The sequence below is a fragment of the Diabrotica undecimpunctata genome, chromosome 5 (genome assembly GCF_040954645.1).
Source record: "Diabrotica undecimpunctata isolate CICGRU chromosome 5, icDiaUnde3, whole genome shotgun sequence".
Lineage (NCBI taxonomy): Eukaryota > Metazoa > Arthropoda > Insecta > Coleoptera > Chrysomelidae > Diabrotica > Diabrotica undecimpunctata.
The window spans coordinates 158345141-158362848 of NC_092807.1; the positions used below are offsets into that span (position 1 = coordinate 158345141).

Sequence of the window (17708 nt, forward strand, 5' to 3'; positions counted from 1 at the left end):
TTAGCACAGACAAGAACATGTATTAAACAAATGAACGGGGTACTGTGGGATAGACAGATTACCAGAAATACAAAGAAGAGAATTTATAACACCTTGGTACGCAGTATAATGACCTATGGAGCAGAGAATTGGGTAACAAATAAACGAAACAGGTCCAAAATCACAGCAACTGAAATGGAGTTCATGAGAAGAAGCTGCAGAGTGACAAAAATGGATCGCATCAGAAATGAGGAGATAAAACGAAGAATGGCAATAGAACAAGACATACTCAGCTACATCGAAGAAAAACGTTTAATTTGGTATGGACATGTAAGAAGAACAGATCATACAAGGTGGATAGCAATAGCAAAGATTCCGGATTGGAGCCCAATAGGAAGGAGGAAAAGAGGTAGACCCCGAAGATCATGGAGGGATGAAGTGGACGAGGCCATGGAAAGACAAGACCTTAGAGATGGAGAATGGCAGAACAGAAAGGACTGGAGATGTTGGCTAAAAGAAGGAAGGCGGCGATAGCTGTAAAAATCCTTATATAGATAGATAGATTATTTTTGAAAAACTAAACTTTCCACTTGGAATCAACACTGTATTTAGTAACATCCCCAGATCAACAGACCCAAAATCAGATAGACCACGTACTGATTGATTCCAGACATGGATCAAACGTACTAGACTGCAGAAGTTATAGAGGCGCTAATATCTCATAGCTGGGGGTCTCAGAGTACGTATATCAAATGCCAGTAACAGTAAGCTAAGCCAAGCCAAAATTAACAAATATACCGTTATTAAAATAAAGTGTACTGACGTAAGAAATTTTCAAATATGCTTAGATCGTAAACTATCAGAACATCTCAAAAACTATCAGCGAAACCACTGGTTTGATGAGGAATACAAACGATTAACCAAAGAAAAGAATAACGCGTGTCTGAAAATGATCAACAGAAGGACTAGGAGCAATATTGAAGAATATCGAGTAAAGAAAAGAGAGGAAGAACAAAAGCACAAACAGAAACAGCGAAAACAAATCAATAAAGAGTTCGAAGAAATGGTTAACCTGTTTTACAAACAGGTTAACACAAATAGAAGAGTTTTACCTAAACATATAAAACATAAATTTCAAAATAAAATATTAAATGAAACGAAAAATAACTAAAAAACATGTTTTAATTTTTTGAGTAAATATACAACAGCCCAAATCTTTATATATTGCCAACGCCAGTTTGTCTCTGTCGCAATTCTAAAATCTTGGTTTTCCATTCTTTGCCTTTGCAAATGAATTTTGCCGTTGAGAAGAGCAGACGCTAATCTTACAGGTTTTGATGCCGTTGCTTAACGATTCACGGCAATATCCAAGAAGAGGTATCATCTCTTTTTGATCTCTTACATATTTCTGTGATTTTTATTATGTGCCCCTTTAGAAACCGTAGCTTATTTTTTAATCAATTATGTTTTTAAACTCTAAAGAGAACAATAAAATTGTGAAAAAATAAAAATGGCTTTGTTTGGAATCCAAATTTTTTTAATTTAAAGGGTTAAATTAACTCCTTGTTTTTATATTAATCTTTTTTGGAAACTTCTGTGATTTAAATGAGGTTCAATAGCTTCTACATGTATGTAAATCAGCAGTATACAAATTAAAGAGAAAAGGGCTTAAAACTGAGCTTTGTGGAAGTCCGTTGTTGTTATTTCTTGGACCTACAATTGTGTTATCAAAATTTCTTAAAAATATTTTTCTATTAGTATAGAATTTAATAATCATGGACTACCTGATTTGGAATATGAAATAATTTCAACTCTTAAAATGGGGAGGCATATATTATCATACGCACTTTCTACGTCTATAAAAAGTGCAGAAAGGTAATTGTTTCTGCCAAAATTATTGTTTATGTCCATCACAAGAGTAGTAAGAGCATCTAGAGAACCAACCCCTTTTTTAAAAGAGAATTGATTTTGACAAGCTAATTTATTATAAGTTATCCACCACTCTAGTCTTACTTTGATAATTCTTTCCAAAGTCTTCAATACACATGACATCAAAGAGATTGGCCTATATGATTGTACTAAGTTGGGATCTTTATTTGGTTTAAGGATTGGTATGACAATAACAGTTCTTAATATATCAATTTCTGCATTTTTAAAAACAATATCATTAAAAATATCAAGTAATACGTTTTTTGCTATATTTGGAAGTTTTTTAAGCATAGGATATTTAATATCATCGTAACCCGGAGCGGTGTTAGACCTATTAGTTATTAAATTCTGGTTGTTTAATTGAATATTTTGGTGGACAATAAATAGCTGAAAAAGTTATAGGTCTTATCCAGTGTTCTACAGCTAAATTTGTGGCTTCAATATGTTCGTTTTGATACCGGGTTGTTGATTAATGTTGTTTCTTATAATGATTGCTGTCCACCGTGTGCAGTTCCATATGAATGAAGATCAAAATGTAAAAAATAAAATGTAAATTGTCATTTTTTTTACAATCAGTTCTGGATTAATCCCTTACAAATACAATATTTAACTCAAACAGGCCAAAAATAAAACAATTTCAAATTTTGTATGATTATCAAACCTAAACATATCATATCATATAATGTCAGTGTGAGTCGGAGTGGGTCGGGGGGTAGTAAGCAAGATTTTAAAGCGTAAACGAGAAACTGGACCAATACGTGTGGAAAGGTTAACAAAATGAGGGAGAAAGAGACAACACCGGCAGATGAAAGGTTTTTACTTCGAAAGAGCAAATTGGACCCAAGAAAAACAAGCTAAGAGCTACAAAAAGATCTGGCAGCATCAGGTGTAATGCGTCCACAGAAAAAAAACAGCTTCTAACTGAACCAATGAAGAAAAAAAGGCTATTGTGGGCCAAAAATACTCTGGACTGTAGACTACTGGAACAAAGTGTTATTTACAGATGAAACTTACTTTATAGTTCAGCGAAAGCGATCGAAATTTGTCAGTAAGTCTGACAATGAAAACCTTATACCATCTCATATTGATCAAACCGTAAAACATTCAGTACAGTTTTTCATACATGGGGGTCGGATCTTTGGTACCAATCGAAGGCACGATAAACAGCCAAAAATACAAATCCATGTTGGAACAGCGTTTGGATACAGAATTTCAAAAATGTCAGCCCCAAGAAGGAGCGCTTTTTCAACAAGACTCTGCTCCCGGTCACAAGTCAAAGCAAATAATGAGATTTTTTTAAAATAAGATTATTGTCTATAAAGAAGCGGTCATTCAGGTTTGGTTTCGAGATAAAAGGATATCTGTGAACTGGTAGAAGCTCATAGAATCTATGCCAAACAGGGTAAAAGCAGTAATTGCAGCCGAAGCGGGACATATTTCCTACTAAATAATGTAAGGTTTACCTTTATAGTTTTGTCAAAATATAATTTTTTTCTAAATAAACTGTTTTTTTATTAAAACAGCCTATGATTCCAATAATTTGCACAGTACTGTAATGTTAAGGTGTGATAATAATAATAAGACATGTTATACTGTATTAATAAAACAGAGTTTTTGTAATTATATATAATTAAATAAAATAGTTGTAATTATTGTAAAATAAACAAAATCGGATAAATTGGCGAATATACCCTAAGTAGTTATACAAATCCAAGTAAGAAAAAAAATTGTTTATTTAACTGAGTAATTTTGTTTAAACAATTTAAAACTACTGTTTATTTTGCAAAATTATACTTTTCTGTTATTATTAGTAGTAGAAAAGATTTTAAAAAGATGGGTAACCTAAATATTTATTTACTATAATTATAAATAATGTCCTTAAAAAATAAATTTTACAAAAAAAAACTTTTTATTTAAAAATCAAATATATACGTTTTAATTTCTCTTTAATTGTGCTTTATTAGTATTATTTATTATTATTTTTATAATGACTTTCCTTGACTGAAAAACATTACAAATATATATTTTAAACAAATTAATTGTTATAAACTGTGTATAATTATAAATAAAAATAGTAAAATTATATAATAAAGGATGTAAATTATTAGGTACATGTTAATTATAAGTATTAATTACTTCCATACTTTTTATTTATATTTATACAAAGTTTATAACAAATTATTTAAAACATGTTTGTAATGTTGTTGAGAAAAATAAATTGTAAAGCTTAATTCATTCATAATTATTTATGTTGCTCATTATTGTATAACCTTTTCATCTATTTCATAGCCTGTACAATTTGGCAACCTTTAATTAGTTAAACGAATTATTCGGTTAAATAAACAATTCAAACATTAATTAAATGCATTTTATGATCTATGTCAAAACCATTAATTTTCGTTGATGAAAACCGGAAATATTGCGACTTTTCTAAATTTGAATTTATAAATTCCGATTTTGAATTTGTAAAATCGCTTCGCTTTTAAACCTGTTTTCTTTGGCGCATTATAGGGAGCTCATTTTTAAAGGAATCATTTTAAATTTTGTTTTGTCCAAACTAGAACTTTAAATATTTTAAATGGTTCTTTTTAAATTGCTTGTTGGTTACAAACAAACCCCCGGTGGATTGTTGAATAAAAAGGGCTAACTTAGGTTTAAAGGGTTGTAGGATATTATGATTTTTTTTGAGTTCGTGTAAAAATGCCAACATAACGAATACAAAAAAATTCTTCGATGGGATTGCGCCTGTGTTTGTTTAATTGTTTATATGCTTAAAATCATAGTACTTTCTCCAACCTATTTTACAATATTTAATATAAATTTTTTAATCATTAAATAATTTAATTTGATATAATATGCCTTTTTCTTCAATATGGTACTTTCAAAATTCATGTAGAATAGTTTACGTATAATAACATTGTAGATAAAATCTTTTTGGGATAAACAATTTTACTTTTAAAATCAAGTGAAACTTTTAAAGCTGCATATTTGTGATATTGTCCTTATTCTTAATCAAAATCTAAGTTTTTTGTACATTTTTATAGAAGTTATTATTAATTTTCAAAAAATCATTTTTTAAATCTATTTTCTCATTTTTACAGGATTTTCTATGCTTTTTCAGTAAAATTATTTCACTTTTCCATACAATTTACTGGTCTTCACCAATAGTATTTAAAATAAAATAGCGATCTTTCATTTTTATAAGTAAAAAATGACGTTTCATCTTTTGCATATTTTGTTTATTTTATAATGTTATTACTAAATTTATCAAAAGCAATTGTTGATTCCTATATGAACGAATGTCACGGGAAAAGCCTTCTTGGTTCTCTAGTCTAATAATTTATAACACACAATAGGTTTTTAAAAATTTACTAATTAGTGAATGAAATCGACCTTTTTTTACTCACAGCTTCAGCTATATCCAATGATCCCACTGGCTGTTAACGTTCTACTTCTTTAAGTGCCATCTCCGCGACGAAGGTTGGCAATCATCATGGCTATTCTGACCTTCGAGGCAGCTGCTCTGAACAATTGCCTTGAGCTGCAACCAAACCACTCTCTCAGGTTCTTCAACCAGGAAACGCGTCTTCTTCCTACGCTTCTCCTACCCTCTACTTTTCCTTGAATTATGAGTCTCAAGATGTTGTATCTTTCGCCTTTCATCATATGTCCGAGATATTGCAATTTCCTTTCTTTTATTGTATTTTCCATTTCCCTCTCTCTGCCTATTCTCCTTAACATTTTGTATTCGTGATTTTATCTACCAATGGAATCCTTAACAATCTTCTAAATGTCCACATTTCAAACGCGTTAAGTCGATTTATTTTATTCCGGTTTAATGTCCATGATTCAGCTCCATAGTAGAGTACACTGTGTACATAGCATTTAACTAGCCTTATTCTGAGGGCCAATGTCAGATCTTTGCTGCATAAAATCTTTTTCATTTTCACGAAGTTGGCACGTGCTTTTTCAATTCTGACTCTTATTTCTGCAGTATAATCGTTATTTTCTGTGATTATCGTTCCCAAGTAAGTATATCTTTTTACTCTCTCATTCTGCTGGCCGCCTACCGTTAATATTTCGTTTGTTTTGTTGTTCTTGCTAATTTTCATGAATTTGGTTTTTTTGATGTTAAGAGAGAGTCCGTATTCTCCACTATATCTTAATATTTTGTTCATTATTCTTTCTAAGTCTTCCAAGTTGTCGGCTATTATGACTGTATCGTCGGCATACCTAATGTTGTTAATTAAACTTCTGTTCACTTTTATGCCGACTGTGTCGTTTACCAAAGCTTCTTGTATGATTTATTCAGAATAAGCATTAAACAATAACGGCGACAGTATGCAACCTTGCCTGACCCCTCTCCTTATCTCCACTTCTTCTGACACTTCTCTTCCAATTTTTACATTTGATCGTTGGCTGTAGTATAAATTTGATATCAATGTTACATCCCTCACATCAAGATTCTTGTTTTTGAGTACTTCTATAAGTCGGTCATGTTTTACATTATCGAATACCTTGTTCTAGTCTATAAAGCATACATAAAGATCTCGATTAACATCCAAACATCTTTGGGTCAGCACGGTAAAAGAAGTTAAAAGAAAAGAGTGCCTCTCTTGTGCCCATTCCATTCCGAAATCCAAATTGGGAATCACTAATATCCATCTCCAGCTTAGCGTGTATTCTTTTATGGATGATTTTTAGCAAGGTTTTTAAGGGATGTGACATTAGACTGATCGTTCGATAATCACTACATTTTTTGGCATTTACTTTCTTTGGTAGACAAATAAATGTTGATGTCAGCATTTCACGTGGAATGATTCCTGTGGAATAGATTGTGTTCAGTAGTTGGACTAAAAGATCTATGTTTTTTTTTTTCATTGGCCAGTTTTAGCAATTCACTTGGTATTTCATCTGGACCTTGGTATTTCATCTGGACCAGCAGCTTTATTATTTTTCATGGACTTTACTGCATGCATAACTTCTGATTTTGTTATTTCAGGTCCCTCGTCTTTACTGTGATGGACGTTACTCTGTTAACGTTACTGCCAAGATATGTATAAGTTTCAACCTGTTAAATCTGTAGAAGCTTAATTGGTAATTATGTATTTAGTAATCTTATAAATTGTCTCTCTTGTGGTAAATTAGAATAAATATTGCTGATATATCTGTTATGCGAGTTATTGATGATTGGGAATGTTCGAAGTTATCTTAAAAGACAGTTGTATCAACTGCGTATCTTCTACGATATGTTCTGATTAGATGTTGGAGGATACATTCTTAAATACGCATTATAAAGTTAAGCAAAAATAAATATAAGACTTGTAGTGAAGAGTACAACAATAAAAATCAAACGGTAATAAACAATTTAGATTTGTTTTGGATGTCGCGGAGAAGAAAAATTGCAAGTTTACGTGAACATCTAAAATATGACATAATTTTACATATTTACTGCCAGTTTTTGGTTTCAGTATTTTATGACTGTGTCTAGATCATGCGATTTACTTATTAAATATATTAGACCGAAAGTTCTAACAATGCAGTTTAAGATATTCTTCTTGTTGAAATATTCACCGTGAATAATCATCTGGCCCCGTACCAAGACCCCAACTCCTTATTACAGGCAATATAAGTAAAAGGCCGGCCAAGGAGTAAGAAGAACACGAGAGGATGATCCCCACCCATCCGCAGCAATTTTAATTACGTTCATATTTGTGCGTTGAACCGTGGGCCTTTATTGGAACAACGTCGGCGGCAAACGTAACATTGTTCGTTCGTTTTGTAGATGGTTGGTGCCGAGTGCCGAGACCTTAAGGGGCCGAAATTAAACGCTCGAGGAATTTGAGCGCGGCCCACTCTAATTTCCTTATGTGTGCCGGACCTACAGTTACTTGAGAAGAGTATCTTTTCCAAAGAGATCAGGACCGGGTTCTGATTCTGCACGAGAATTTATTTTAATTTAATTTTAAAATATTTAACAAATCGTCTTCCTTCGTACCGTTAGTGTAGCTTAGGAGTGTATGAGGGGAGTTTGCTAGATCTTTTGCTTACGGATACAAGCAAGGTAAAATGGCTAGTACCAGATTTCAACTGCCTATTATAATACTTGGTTTTACATAATCTGGCGTCTAGATATTTTTAAAGAATCTCCTAATTAATATGATATTCTATATATACATGCTAGCCAAAAGTACGTTTCCCCTCGTATCTTTTGAACGGTTATTGTTATAATAGTGACATTTGGAGTTAGGTTGTAGCATTTTAAAATTCCTTGGTATATATTAAATTCACCTCGTACATGTATTAAAACACCGAAGAATAATTTTTTCAATTCCTCTTTGCGTCGCCGAGTCAATAATAAACCATTTTAAAGTTGTTTTTATATTACAGACGCGTATTCTTTAGTATTTTCTTTGATCGAAAGCCGCTCGATGTTGCGTTTGCGATCCATTTAGATCGCTGAGAAAGTTTTGCGGGAAATATAATTGCGACACTTTCGTGAGGCCGTTGTCAGGGGCAGTTGCTTTAGCGTTTGTCCAAATTTTACGTCAAATTTGTAATATTTTCTTGTTTTTCGTCCCTTTCCATGGAAAATATGTAGTGTATTGTGGCAGTTAATAGTTCAGTTACAGTAAAAGTTAGGTTTAAATATTTGGTCAAGGAGAACAGACGTCGTTTAGTGTGGTCGTAGGAAACCGGCAAATTTGTGAAAAAAAGTGATTTTTACTCAATGTGATGTGTCAGTTCTGAACGAGTAATCACTGTTTTTCGTTTGTAAGCCGTCTATCATATGAGATGTTTGTAGAACAGTTTTTTTAAGAAGCCGAGTCTAAAGTTTGTATCCAGTGCCGCCAATTTCAACATCAAATTTGTGTTTGTCCTAATTAAGAAGCAGTTTTAAAATACTTTTCATAGTATGGAGATGCATTTGTTCGAGTGGTAGAGAGTTTAAATTCCAGTTCCTAACTCCAAAAAATTTAAAGTAACTTTAGTGCAATCCAGGACGGGAGAACCTTTTCCCTCATCTAGCAGGAAGTTTCCTCGAAGCGGCGTTCATCTTAAATAGCTAGAGGTCCTTCTTGTTGTTTTGTTTGAGCATTTGTCGAGGAGATTCGTGTAAATACCCTCTCTTTGTTTCATTTTTGTAGTTGCCCCAATCCAATCCCATCGCTTCATTCACTTATTCACGACCCAGTTTCTCCAAATAAACCTTGAGTGCCGTTCGTATAAGTTTCGTTTATTTTGCTCGCCCTATCTCCACCCCCAGTAACTTCTGTCCCGAATTTTCAACCCCCCATAGTAATACCCTATGTGGTAGGCAAAATATTCGTTACAAGGTAATAAACAGACGTAGGCTCCTCAACTAGTCATAACAGGTGACATAATGTGACAAATGACGTTACAGATAATTTTAAACGGGACCTTATGGCAAGGGATACCTCGTATAAAAGGTATTGAAAATACCTATTCAGTCATAATAATTTTGTTTGAGTTTAAGTTTATTTTGATGAATAAATTAAATAAATACTAAAATTGTAGCTTCTCATTTAGTTAATAAATATTTAACAACCTGTTCTTATAGTAAGTGTTCAAAATGTGCTGCATCTACTTCCTGACAGTAATGCAACCGATTTCTAAACTTTTGCCGTACTCGTTCAAATGTGTCGGGGGACCCTACATTCTTTAACAATTCGTTGTTTCAAAATATCAATATTGTCGGATTCTGTAGCGTAAACTTTAGATTTAGTATACACACAGAAAAAAATCTTTTGATGTGAGGTCCGGTGACCGAGCTGGCCATTCTATCGTACATCGTCGTCCAATCCATCTACCACGATACTCCTCATCTAGGTCACGTATTACTGCACCATAATAATGTGCAGGAGCACCATCTTGTTGAAACGTTATTTCCAAGTTGCCAAATTTATCTGGATTATCCTCCAGAATTTCAAGTAATAAAGATTTAAATGCATTTTGTAACATCTCCAGATACACTTCACCGGTTAAGTTAGTATTGAAAAAAAACAGGCCCAACTATGTGGTTTCCTAAAATACCTACTGCCCAAACATTTATTATTTTTGGAAAATGAGTATGTGTTTCACGAAAGACGTGAGGATTTGTGTCACCCCAATACCTCACATTGTGTGTGTTAACATTTTCATTGGGAGAAAAAGGACTTTCGGCACTAAAACAAATTGTAATTATATAATCGGGGCTGTTGGTTGATTTTATCGGACATATTTTCACAGAATTCTAGTCTTCGGTCAGGGTCATCATCTAAAAGTTGGTGCACAATTTTTAATTTGTATGGATGACATTTGTTTTCAGATAACACTTTTCAGTGTACTGTCTTTTGACTGATTCCATAGGTAGATGCAACTTGGGCTGTAGAAGAAGTAGGGTTCACTACCATTTCTGAAATGATGTCAATTTTTTTGTCATCACTAATTGTTGGTCGACCAGATCGTTTGACATCTTGAACACTACCTGCTTGTTTAAACTTCCGAAGAAGCTTTCTTAAATAAGCTCTCAATGTAAGGCGATCGGGGTACCTCTCAGTAAAAAAACGTTCCGCTGCATGGAAACTATTTCCACATTTACCAATTATTAACACAGCTGCTACTTTGTCGGCTACATTACGTACCGTTCTGCCTTTGTAAAAGTCTTGTTAAGCAATAATTAAACTAAATATTAACTAAAAACAACTAACTAACTAAATTTGAATTGACTAAACTAAGCAGAAACAGATACTAAATATTCATCTATAAACGCGTTTGCAACAACTAGAGAATTGACAAATGTCAACTTTTTTGACAAATAACCAAATTATTTTGGCGGACGTTAGAATTTTTATTAATTAAATACCAAACTAGAATTTTAGTACTTATTTAATTTATTCGTCAAAATCATCTTAAATCCAAACAAAATTAGTATGATTGAATAAGTATATTAAAATAATTGTAGTTTCGCATTTAATTAATAAATATTCTAACGTTCGCCTCTGGTTAATTGTCAAAAAAGTTGAGGTTGAAGTAAAAACAATTAGAGAATTGACAAACGTCAACTTTTTGACAAGTAACCAGAGGCGGAGGTTTTAATATTTATTAATCAAACGCAAAACTACAATTTTAGTATTTATTTCATTTATTTATCAAAATGAGCTTAAACTCAAATAAAATTAGTATGGTTGCCATAAGGTGCTATTTAAATTATCTGTCACAGTGGCGCTGTAACTTCATCTGTCACTATTACGTCACTTGTTATGACTAGTTGAGATGCCTATGTCTGTTTATTACCTCCCTCCAAATTTAACTATTATAAGTATAACCGTTTAAAAGATAGGAGGAGGGGAACGGACTTTTGACTAGCACTGTATATCATCACAACTCTACGTGAGTTTTAGCTCCGTTTACTATCGCCTTTTATGTTTGTCGGTGCTGTGCTACTATTCCCCATTCTCTCACTACCATTTCCTGGAGATCCTCTATGGCTGCATCTCTTCACCTTTCCGAAGAGAGAATGCAACTTGTTGTTGAGTTGTCTCCAGTCATTTGTCACGCTATTCTCTGCAAGGAGCATTACTCGAAGGATTTTACGTTCATATACCAGCAATTTACTTACGAAGCGTCTATGTTTTGCTTTTATACGCGATTGCTGATCGTATTATGGTTTTGTTTATTTCAATTTTTCCACCTTGCGAGAGATTTTGACCTCGTTAGATGTTGCATTAAAAATGAAAGATTGGCTTCCTCGGGAAAATATCCTTTACTAATGTTGATTGTTTTATCGCATCTACTTCATCGGCAAAAGCGAGAACGATCTTTGTTTCCCGAACAGCTATGTCTGGTTTGATTTTCGGATGAATTTTTACATATTCTAGTGCCAGGCCAAACAACGGTGTATCAATCCAGAATTTGTATCAATACATCATACATGGAAAGTTGCTTAAACTAACAACGAATTAACAGTAAAGCGAAATAATAGCATGAATATAAAAAATAACAAAACATATCAATGAGAGAGAAAATATAAGGAAATTTAATATTGTAAATTAAGTTTAATTTAATAACGAAATACGGAAAATTAAGTCTACCTATTTAAGATCTATAATGTATTTCTATAGAACAGAGGTCCGTGATCTTCGATGGCACGTAAATTTGATCTTACAGTGCAATAAGCCTTTGGACGTTTCTAAGTCAATCTGACGAATTTTTTGCAAAATTCTTTGCCTTAGCTGATCTTTAGTTTGGGCTTCCCAGCCACTATTATACACTACTCAACTGAAAGCAGGCCAAACAAAACTCCTCTATAGGCCTCGTCTGAGGCACATTTGGAGGGTTGTCGCGCTTGGGAACAAAATTTATATTTTAAGCAGTTAACCAATCTGTCGTTCTCCTGGCATAATGCCATGACGCTAGGTCGGGCCAAAATATGATTTCATCATTGGGGTGATGAATATTTATAAATTGAACAAGCTTTGTAAGACACATGTCGAAGTAATTGTCAGCATTGAGAGCTTCACCGCTAACACGCTCAACAAACGGTTGTGAAACACCAGCTTCTGAGATGGCACACCACACCAAAATTTTATCGGCAAATTGCGTTTATAAAATCCGTCGTTGCCCTTCATTTCGGAATTGGATAAAGTAAAATACATTTCATTATCAATAATGAGAATTTTACCAGGAAAATGAATACGTCTCAATGCACGGCAACATCTAGGAATTGTTTCTACCTGGGTTAATGTGTATTTAGGAGCTTTTTTCTTTCATATCGTTTTAACTTTACTGTTTACTAGCTTTGGTTTCCAATGGCAACTTGATCCCATGCTTTCTACCAATAATAATTTTAAATCTAAAATTATCCGAAAACTTTAGGGACATACGTTATTATCGCCGTCACAGTTGTCAAACAAAAACAAATATAATTTGAAGAAATATGTAAGAGACCAAAGAACTTAACCTTTAAAGACCCATGTTGGGTCTCTCACTGGCAACGACAAAGTTTGAGAAATATGTAGTAAAAATTGTATTAATAAAACTTATTAAAGTACCTACTTTATGATGATAACATTCTCTATTTACGCTGACCCTGGTGAGGATGAAAATGCAATAAGACCCCTAAAAAAGTAGATGACACAACTCTACAGAATATTCAAGCCCTTCGTTATAATCCAGGTGAATCTATAAATTACAAGTTAGGACAACCTGATGAAATATAAAATTTTGCCTGTTAGAATTAATAAATCTGTTAATCCAGAGATTTCAGAAGCTTAAAATAAAAGATTAAAAATAAACAAAAGAGCAGTATGATCGATCATCTTCAAGAAATTAAAAATTCCTTAGATAAGCATTATCACTCGTACAACGATATCCACTTTTTTTAATAAATGATTCACTTTTACTGTTTTCAATTTTATTGCCTACAAGTAACCCTCAAAATAACTCAATTATAAAACTTACATACTGTGAAAAATAATTAACTTCATAGTAGAATATTACAAATTAATAAAAGCTTGTACCTAACTCCTCTATTTTTTTTTGTAAACACTTTTACCAATATGTAAGTAACCATCAGATTGCTATCATAAACTAAAACATTATACCAAGACAGAAAATTTTACACAAGCAACTTAGATTTTGTGTTAATTGTTAAATTTAGATTTTTGGAATTACAAGGTTTTCTCATGAGGGTATTGATATAATACAATATACACACATCAAATTGTCTAGGTGTCCGTCAACTCCCACCAAAGTAGTGTTTAGGTTAAGTTAGTATAGTCTATGACCTCCACGGTTGTTGGTAACTATCCTACATCTATAAGGCAAATTCATGATCAGATGGTCAATGTCTTGCTGCGGTATTCTGTTCCACTCCATTGAAAGGTCCTCAAACAGTTGCTGTCTTGTATTGAGCGCAATATTTTGTTGTAAAATACGTCTGCCCATATATGCTCAATTGGGTTTAAATCTGGCGATTGCACAGGGCATGATAAAACCTCAAATTCCTTATCTTCGAGGTATGTTCGCACAACCCTGGCAGTATTGAAACTGGGAACCAGCTTATTGTGCAAATGTTACAACAGTAGGTTCAAGAATAATATCGCGGTAGTCTGTTGTATTTAGAAACCGTTTCAGACGAACGAGATTGGTTTTTTCACCAAGAGTGATGCCACCCAGAGGACTGATGTCCGTCTCAGAGGACTCACGTCTAACCCAATTTGCGTATTCTTGTGCCCACCGAAGTCGATGAGCACGACTTCCTCTGAATAACACAGGCACTCTCACAAGTCTTCGAGCATTTAACCGTAATTTATGCGGTCTATTTCTAAGGGTTTGGCCATTTGCAAACATTTAATATGTCTTTTGCAGTCTCATTTCTAATAATGATGCAGTTACAGTGCGATTTCGCAAAGTCTGAAACTTAATAAAACTGTAAAAAAACTATCATGGAAGTAATGGGGAAACAAGATAATATAGTATATGATAATACAAAATCACAGAATTCAAAAACGTTACCCAAATAAAAACACTTGATTAAAATAAATAAATATTTTTAACCCGATGGGGTTATAAAGTTGCATTGCTTTTTAGTGTCCGAAAATGAAAGAAAATGAATATTTAAATATATAAATTAAAATATTTAAAGCACTTTAAACCTCATTGGCTTTACACAGAAATTAAACAAAGAAACTAAACCGGCCCCTTACGAAAATGGCCAAGGAATTCGTGTATATATAGGTGGCGAGTCCTTCCGGCCGCTGAGGCCACCCTTTTGCTCAGAGATGCAGATTAATGTGCATCGGAATAACAACCCAAGAAATTGTTGCGGGGAGACATTATCTTTAGGTTTCCCGTAATGTCCAGCGGCCGTTAGTAAGGAAGTAAGTGAAGGGCGTGATGGAAGATGACGACAGACGGAAAATCGCCGTCCTGTTTCCTGTGCCTTCCTTGCCTTTCGCATATCTTCAAGGATATTACCGAGATTATTGAAATTATTTTCCAAGTTGGGGCTCTAATCTTCGAAATTAATTTCTCTTAAGATACGTACACATTCTCGGAATAGCGGAAAAGATTTAATTCAAGTGGCTCAACAAATATTCGAAAAGCTTGTGTTTAGTTTACTGATCAAATAATTTAAATTAATGACTTTATACAATACTGGTCAAAGGATATACTCATATATAGACATATAGACAAAAGATAGTGGCCACAACAGACATAAAACATTATTAACTATGCCTGTATCTAGACTTTGTGGACAGACAAGTTATATATATTAATGCGATATCTAGAATTTTAATTTTAAAACTTTACAAAAAATATATATAAAACATTATTAAAATTTTTGATTAATGATTTATATCACACCTTTCAATTTTGTTATCTCAGGTTTTACTCGTGCTTCAATATCTATACTTTACAGCTGATAGGTTAGGTCCAAAGAATAACGGAATAAAACAACATAATATGATATGAAAATAATGTAATAAAATAAACTAACTGATTAAAATACCTCCAAAAATTATTAGCATACAATGTTCAAACAAAATTCGTTCTACGTACGTGAACCTTCAATAATGCATGGATAATATAATACAACTACAATCTAAGATACAGCATATTATTCTACAAAACAAATCAAATAATATTCAGTGTCCTTCCTAATGCAATTTTGATATAACGATTGTACCAAGAAAAATTTGTATGAATTATCCAATTCTCTCCACAGCTCCGTGTCCCCTCTCAGAACAAATTTGATCTCCTTTGACTATCGACAACTTATTCACACGTTACTAATATGATATAATATTTCTTAACCCAAAGTTCTCAAATTTAATATATTATGAATGTTTCTCCCGTTGAAACGCTTCCTCTGCCTTGAGTTGTCCAATTCCTTGTTCTATGCAAAATGAACTATCAGTTCTCAGCAGCCTCCTATGTAATTGGCAATATTAAACAAGATATTGCAATTTGGTGTCTTCAATGCTCTCCTTCGAATGCACTTACCTTTCCAATGATGCCAGCCCCTTTTCCTCTCGCCAAACTTAATCTCTCGTTCCGAAATAAACAGCGATACGTAGAATACAAGTAGGAAAAGTTTACTTACAAATTTGTACCAGATCAGCTACCGTCGGACACAATTACTTCACCAACTCACAACTTATTCTTTATCACTTACTACCCTTGAATACCACCTCGAAAACCAACCATTCACTTGAACTAACTAACTCTCTCATCTCCTCTATCCATCCATACAACCTCTTATTATACACACCCGTCATCACTTTCCAAATTCTCGGCCAATCAGAAATTTGCATACCACTCCCACATAAAATCAAAAATACCTACAAACTTTCCTAATTCATATTATTTCTACAAGGACACTTAATTTCTACTGGGTATTTACATATTCCGAACAATCATTTATTTATCAACTATTTTTATTGTCCTTTTCATGGCGCAAATCCGGCTTACGGAACACTTTATGGCTTATGGCGAAAAACCATCGTTAACTTCTAGTCATTGTACCCGCACTATTTCACTTATTATATTTATACAAAAGATTATTTATGACTTAGATTACCTTTGGTTAATTCCAGGCAGCTCGGAGTATTTTTTTTTATTTTCTATGCTCCTTTTTCTAACTTGGCTGCACCGTACTGAAGACGACCAATAGTTAGAAATACGTATATACGGTTGCCTTCCATCGATACACCTTTTTTTGGTTTTCTATTATGCGAGACATGCCAATACATTTTACTTTTATAAATATATGAAAATTACCAAGTTAAAACTCGACTTTTCGGCACACATTTTGGAGCCATTATCAAGAGGGAATTGGTCATCTTCCTTTGGACCAAGCCGAAGTTGCCAAACAAGTAGATACGAAGCCAAAAGAAGTACCTAAAGAAAAAGTTGTCAGGGAGTCAGCGACAGTAACAACCATATACCCGAAGAGGATGCGATCCAAATAGTAGGCGGTGCAGATGCGCGACATCAGAAGAATACTGATCAATTGTAATGTTATATTTTAATGGCAATAAATGTTTTTATTTTTATTTTATTGTAATTACGACCGGTCGTTACTCGACACTGAGAAGTAGGCAGATCGAGACCTCAGTGCCGTTTGGCGGTTCTTGTATTTCTACAGAATAAGATACTGGTACGTCACGAGTGAGGGTAGTAGGCAGATTAAGACCTTGAACTCGAACGGAACCAAATCCCTCTTGATAATGGCTCCAAAATGTGTGCCGAAAGGTCGAGCTTTAAATTCTCAACGCGGTTCTTCCCGAGAACTGGGTAATTTTCATATATATATATATATATATATATATATATATATATATATATATATATATATATATATAGAGAGAGAGAGAGAGGAGAGAGAGAGAGAGAGAAAGAGAGAGAGAGAGAGAGAGAGAAATTGCTACTTCAGTTTGACAAATAAATTTTTCAGTTGAGATAAAAAGAGAAGTTACAGAAACATTGAAGCCTTTTGACAGAGCTCTGGTTGTTGAATCGGAAATGTAAATATCTGAGAAACTGCATACAACAGTAGAAGGTTGTTGATTCGAAATGGGCTGTGGATTTTGCTGACAGAGTTGCTAAGTTGGTCCAGTTTGCGTTTCTGGGTTTGGGTTTTGTTGTCAGAAATGTGTTGGGCTTTTTGGTGAAAAAGACGATAGAAAGTGTACCACAATAATGGATGGATATTATAAGAGTGGATGTCACTGTAGGTTTTGAAAAGTTGAACAAAAGATGAACAACAAGGATTCAGATCCGGAAGATCCTGC

At 33.5% G+C, this 17708-nt stretch overlaps 1 protein-coding gene across 1 annotated transcript in view; it reads right to left on the bottom strand.

Moving 5' to 3' along the window:
• zfh1 (Zn finger homeodomain 1) overlaps positions 1–17708 on the bottom strand; it is a 557667-nt gene that overhangs the window by 431737 nt on the left and 108222 nt on the right. The gene's annotated exons all lie outside the window — the stretch shown is intronic.